The following is a 7,244-nucleotide window of genomic DNA, read 5'->3' as shown; positions in this document are numbered from 1 at the left end:
CAACCCTCCCGGAGCAGATGGTGATGAGCAGAGCCTCCTCCAGCATGATGGAGCACCGGCCATAAAGGGGAGAACTAAATGGTGCAGGGAACAGCACACAGAGATTCTGGGTCCATGGCCCGGGAACAGAACACAGAGATTCTGGGTCCATGGCTCCGGGAACAGAACACAGAGATTCTGGGTCCATGGCCCGGGAACAGAACACAGAGATTCTGGGTCCATGGCCCGGGAACAGAACACAGAGATTCTGGGTCCATGGCCCGGGAACAGAACACAGAGATTCTGGGTCCATGGCTCCGGGGACAGAACACAGAGATTCTGGGTCCATGGCTCCGGGAACAGAACACAGAGATTCTGGGTCCATGGACTGGAAACTCCCCGGATCTTATCCCATTGAGAACTTGTGGTCAATCACCAAGAGACGGGGGACAAACAAAACCCAACACATTGGGGCAGATTTACTTACCCGGTCCGTTCACGATCCAGCGGCGCGTTCTCTGCACTGGATTCGGGTCCGGCCGGGATTCATCAAAGCAGTTCCTCCGACGTCCACCAGGTGGCGCTGCTGCGCTGAAGTCCGCTGGAATGCCTCGAAATACACCTGCCTATCCAGGATGAAGATGAGTGAAATTTTCGCGACACAATTTTTTTTTTAAATGCGGCGATTTTTCCGAATACGTCGGGTTTTTGTTCGGCACGCCCCCCCCCCATTTCCGTCGCGTGCATACCGGCGCCGATGTGAAAAATTCCGATCGCGTGCGCCAAAAACCCGGGGCAATTCAGGTACAATCGGCGCAAATCGCAAATATTCGGGTAACACGTCGGGAAAACGCGAATCGGGCCCTTAGTAAATGAACCCCATTGTGACAGAATGCAGCAGTTATTAAGCAGTGTCCTTAATAAAAATATTAAGGACTCTTTTTCCTGCGGCTATATACAGTATATATATATATACACTGGTGGGGGTTGCTTGTTACATGATGATACATTGTAGCTCCCGGTACAGCGTCCATTCTCCATTGACTTGCAGCCGCCTCTCATTTCCTCGGCAGTGATGACGGATGAAGTAAATTCTTCCTTGTGGCTCCTTACATCTTGTGTCTCCCGGATTCTGTGAAGCCGCAGTGATGACAGGTCAGACGTCCAAACCCGACACCCGGAGTGCGGGAGCAAGTTCATCCATGGAACCTGATCCGGGCCAAGTGAGAATGTGCAGGGCTGGGTAACGGGGAATGTCCAGCAAGTGGCAATCTCAGAATTTAAAGGGAACCTGCCCCCTTAATAAACACATGTCTACAAATGGAGTCAGACCCCCCGCAGTCAGACACAGGACCCCTCTTCTGGGGGTGGGATTGGTGCTTGATGGAAAACTCTTTCCGTTTCAGTATTTGTCATGTAAGACCTTGGTCAGAGAAATAGAAGTGGCCCTAGGCAGCTGCCTACTCTGCCTTCCCGGCACTACAATCTGTAACCTACCGCAGCCTTACACTGGGTGGATCTGCTGGTACTTGTAGTTCCGGTGGCAGAACTGATGCGATATTGGGATTTTGCTGTAGAAGGATGACGGATATCCCAGTCACTATGACGAATGGCGCAAACACTGATCAGCTGATAGTTTAACGAGAGGTCACGACCTGACATAATTCAGGGGCAGATAGAGGGGTGAGTGGGATATAGACCATGAGGCAGGCACCTGACAGCAGCTCAAAGGTCATGGACTTATCTGCTGACTGACACAGGGGTCACAGGGGCCACAGATGCAGCACTGAAGCTTCTGCAGACAAATTGTTATCCCTCGCCCATAATTTAGTCTTAAACCCTTTGGTTTCCATAGGAAATGCACATCTGGAGAATTCCCACAGAGGACACAAATAGCGCAGCCCCCGCGTCACGTGGACCAAACCTCATCATGGAAATTCCTTCTCATTATAGTAAATAGTTTCAAAAGTGAAACTAAAGTTATGGGGATTTTTCTAACAAGAACGGACAGGTAGCGCTTCCCCCACCCTCAGCGGTCAGACAGGGAGTATCCGCAGCAGAAAAGCCATCAGATACTGGCCGCAGCAGGATAGCCACCACAAACTCGCCGCAGCAGGATAGCCATCACATACTCACTGCAGCAGGATAGCCATCACATACTCACTGCAGCAGGATAGCCACCACAAACTCGCTGCAGCAGGATAGCCATCACAAACTCACTGCAGCAGGATAGCCATCACATACTCACTGCAGCAGGATAGCCATCACATACTCACTGCAGCAGGATAGCCATCACATACTCGCTGCAGCAGGATAGCCACCACAAACTCGCTGCAGCAGGATAGCCATCACAAACTCGCTGCAGCAGGATAGCCATCACAAACTCGCCGGAGCAGGATAGCCATCATATACTAGCTGCAGCAGGATAGCCATCATATACTCGCTGCAGCAGGATAGCCATCACATAGTCACGGCAGCAGGTTTGCCACCACATAGTCACCGCAGCAGGATAGCCATTACATAGTCACCGCAGCAGGTTTGCCATCACATAGTCGCCGCAGCAGGTTTGCCATCACATAGTCACCGCAGCAGGATAGCCATCACATAGTCACCGCAGCAGGATAGCCATCACATAGTCACCGCAGCAGGATAGCCATCACATAGTCGCCGCAGCAGGTTTGCCATCACATAGTCGCCGCAGCAGGTTTGCCATCACATAGTCACCGCAGCAGGATAGCAATCACATAGTCACCGCAGCAGGATAGCAATCACATAGTCACCGCAGCAGGATAGCCATCACATAGTCGCCGCAGCAGGTTTGCCATCACATAGTCACAGCAGCAGGATAGCCATCACATACTTGTTGCAGCAGGATAGCCATCACATACTCGCTGCAGCAGGATAGCCATCACATAGTTGCCGCAGCAGGTTTGCCATCACATACTTGTTGCAGCAGGATAGCCATCACATACTCGCTGCAGCAGGATAGCCATCACATACTTGTTGCAGCAGGATAGTCATCACATACTCGCTGCAGCAGGATAGCCATCACATAGTCACCGCAGCAGCATAGTCGTCACATACTTGCCGCAGCAGGATAGCCGTCACATACTCATGGCCGGTTCTAGACAAAATGGGGCCCTGGGTAAAACTAAAAGTGGGGCCCAAAAATAAAACTATTTTATGACCATTCACAGTCAGCAAGCGGCTCCCGTTAGTATGGTAAAACAAACTGTAATATGGGAGTATTTTATAGGAGATAGATAGACAGATGATAGGGAGACTGATGGGTAGCTTGTGGCTCAGCACTACAGCCTTGCAGTGCTGGTCAACATCTGCGGAGTTTGTTCTCTCAGTGTTTACGTGGATTTCCTCCGGGTCCTCCGGTTTCCTCCCACACTCCAAAAAATTACTGGTAGGTTGAATAGATTGTGAGCCTCATCTCCTAAATGTAATAGATGGACATTTGTAGAGTTCACATAAATAAATCCACATAATGGGGCACATTTACTTACCCGGCCCATTCGCGATCCAGCGGCGCGTTCTCTGCACAGGATTCGGGTCCGGCTGGGATTTAAGATGGTAGTTCCTCCGCCGTCCACCAGGTGGCGCTGCAGCGCCGAAAATAATCTTAACGCCCCGGAATGCACCATCCCATAGAAGGTGAAGGTGAGCGCTCCCCAAGCGACACATTTTCGGTTTTTAAATGCGGCGGTTTTTCCGAATACGTCGGGTTTTCGTTCGGCCACGCCCCCCCCGATTTCTGTCGCGCGCATGCCGGCCCCGATGCGCCACAATCCGATCGCGTGCGCCAAAAACCCGGGGCAATTCATGTACAAGCGGCGCAAATCGGAAATATTCGGGTAACACGTCGGGAAAACGCGAATCGGGCCCTTAGTAAATGACCCCCAATATCTCTAAAACTAGATATTTACTTTTCATTATTTAATTAAGAAAAGACAGTGAAGAATACAATTAAAACAGTGAACACAAGATCATTTAAGTGAAGAACACAGTGAAGAACACATTGCAGATGTTCCGAACATCTGCTCACTTAGCCGAAGACACGAGCGCCGACCCTGGATCAGGCATGCAGGAGGGAGGCTGAAGTGGAGCGGAGCCGGGGCTGGAGTGGGCATGGAGGAGCAGAGCGGGCATCACGGAGCGGGTATGGAGGAGCGGAGCTGGGGCTGGAGATGGCATGGAAGATCGGAGCGGGCATGGAGGAGCGGGCATGGAGGATCGGAGTAGGCATGGAGGATCGGAGTAGGCATGGAGGATCGGAGTAGGCATGGAGGAGCTGCATCGGAGTGGGGGCTGGAGCGGGCATGGAGGAGCAGAGCGGGCATGGAGGATCGGAGCAGGCATCACGTAGTGGAGCGGGGACTGGAGCGGGCATGGAGGATCGGGGCGGACATCACGGAGCGGGCATCATGGAGCAGATCCGGGACTGGAGCGGGCATGGAGGAGCAGAGCGGGGCTGGAGCATCTGCAATGTGTTCTTCACACATATTGTTCTTCATATACTATTGTGAAGAACACCATTTGGCACACGTGTCTTCCGATAAGTTAGTAGATGTACGGAACATCTGCAATGTATTCTTCACTGCGTTCTTTCACTGTGTTCTTTCAGTGAAAAATGCTCGAGTCTCCCATTGACTTCAATGGGGCTCGTTATTCGATACGAGCACTCGAGCATCGGGAAAAGTTCGTCTCGCATAACGAGCACTCGAGCATTTTAGTGCTCGCTCATCTCTAGTGTGAAATAAAAACTTCATTCTGGAACATGTGTGTGGTTTTGGTGTTACATATAAATTTATGGACATGTTCTGGGTTCTGTTGTTAATATATAATAGCGACAAGGATGAAATGTTCATCGTATCAGTCAATTTTCGCAAAAAAAAATAAAAACTATTACTAAATTAAAGGCAATAAGAGAGAAAGTGTGTTCTTAGATAGTTCTGCATAGAGAAGGGTTAAAAACATGAATATTAGATGATATTATTTCTTATCAGAATGTAGTAACATATAAAGTGATTATTTCCAGTATCTGTGAGGTGCAGCAGCTCCTGTGTGCAGCAAATTCTCCCTGTATCCTGATGGCTAAGAATCTGGATTGGGGGGGGGGGGGACACTTCAGGGGGCTGTATCTCTGGCTCTGTGACACATAGAACCGCACGTCTATTTTCCTATGAAAGAAGAGAGTCTCCTCTTTTATATGAATCTAAATTTGTGTTTCTGAGGAAAACTGTTAAACTGCCGTTGGAAGTGATTTTTATATATAAAATGGCACCTGATTTTCTCACTTTAAACCGGAATATCTCTGGATCCCTGGCACCTAGAAACACAATTCAAGATTTATTTAAAAGAAGAGATTCTCCCCTTTCAGGGGGCCCTGGGCAATTGCCCACTTTGCCTACCCATAGCGCCGGCCCTGCACATACTCACAGAAGCAGGATGGCCATCACATACTCGCCGCAATAGTATATGCCGTCACATACTCGCAGCAGCAGGATACCCGTCACATACTTGTGGGGATTTTTCTCCAGCTCACCTAGATCCATGGTAAGTTTTTTCCACAAGCACGGATCCTCCCCGCTGGAGGGCTATATATCCACAAGGAAATACTTCTGGATTCAGCTTTTGTGCAGAATAAAACCGCCTTTATTTAGTACTTCATGGCGTCCAACAGGTAAAATACAGGTGGAAGGGTCAGGCTTGTCTACCCATCACATACTAGCTACAGGCTACCCCGCTGTACGGTATATACGGTAGCTGAAATGTGGATAAATAACTTATGATGTGATCAAAAACTGAAGCACAACAATTATCACTGCAGGTGGCAATGAGGAGGTCAGGAGATAATGGTAATAGTCTGTATTATCTGAGTTCTCTTCACTAGTGTCAGTCTACTCCTATGTACAGCATCAACACATTCCACTTACAACTACTCCTATCCTGTGTATATGGACACAGCACAGTACTACTACTCCTATCCTGTGTATATGGACACAGCACAGTACTACTACTCCTATCCTGTATATATGGACACAGCACAGTACTACTACTCCTATCCTGTATATATAGGCACAGCACAGTACTACTACTCCTATCCTGTGTATATGGGCACAGTACTACTACTCCTATCCTGTATATATGGACACAGCACAGTACTACTACTCCTATCCTGTATATATAGGCACAGCACAGTACTACTACTCCTATCCTGTGTATATGGGCACAGTACTACTACTCCTATCCTGTATATATGGACACAGCACAGTACTACTACTCCTATCCTGTATATATGGGCACAGCACAGTACTACTACTCCTATCCTGTATATATGGGCACAGCACAGTACTACTACTCCTATCCTGTATATACGGGCACAGCACAACACTACTACTCCTATCCTGTATATATGGACACAGCACATTACTACTACTCCTATCCTGTATATATGGACACAGCACATTACTACTACTCCTATCCTGTATATATGGGTACAGCACAGTACTACTACTCCTATCCTGTATATATAGGCACAGCACAGTACTACTACTCCTATCTTGTATATATGGGCACAGCACAGTACTACTACTCCTATCCTGTATATATAGGCACAGCACAGTACTACTACTCCTATCCTGTATATATGGACACAGCACATTACTACTACTCCTATCCTGTATATATGGAAACAGCACAGTACTAATACTCCTATCCTGTATATATGGATACAGCACAGTACTACTACTCCTATCCTGTATATATGGGTACAGCACAGTACTACTACTCCTAACCTGTATATATAGGCACAGCACAGTACTAATACTCCTATCCTGTATATATGGACACAGCACAGTACTACTACACCTATGCTGTATATATGCGCATAGCACAGTACTACTACTCCTATACTGTATATATGGAAACAGCACAGTACTAATACTCCTATCCTGTATATATGGGCACAGCACAGTACTACTACTCCTATCCTGTATATATGGCCACAGCACAGTACTACTACTCCTATCCTGTATATATGGACACAGCACAGTACTACTACTCCTATCCTGTATATATGGCCACAGCACAGTACTACTACTCCTATCCTGTATATATGGACACAGCACAGTACTACTACTCCTATTCTGTATATATGGACACAGCACAGTACTACTCCTATCCTGTATATATGGCCACAGCACAGTACTACTACTCCTATCCTGTATATATAGACACATCACAGTACTACTACT

This window comes from Engystomops pustulosus, chromosome 1, assembly GCF_040894005.1.
Source record: "Engystomops pustulosus chromosome 1, aEngPut4.maternal, whole genome shotgun sequence".
In the NCBI taxonomy this organism is placed as follows: domain Eukaryota; kingdom Metazoa; phylum Chordata; class Amphibia; order Anura; family Leptodactylidae; genus Engystomops; species Engystomops pustulosus.
The sequence above is the reverse complement of the archived record's forward strand: the minus strand, read 5'-3'. Positions refer to the sequence as shown.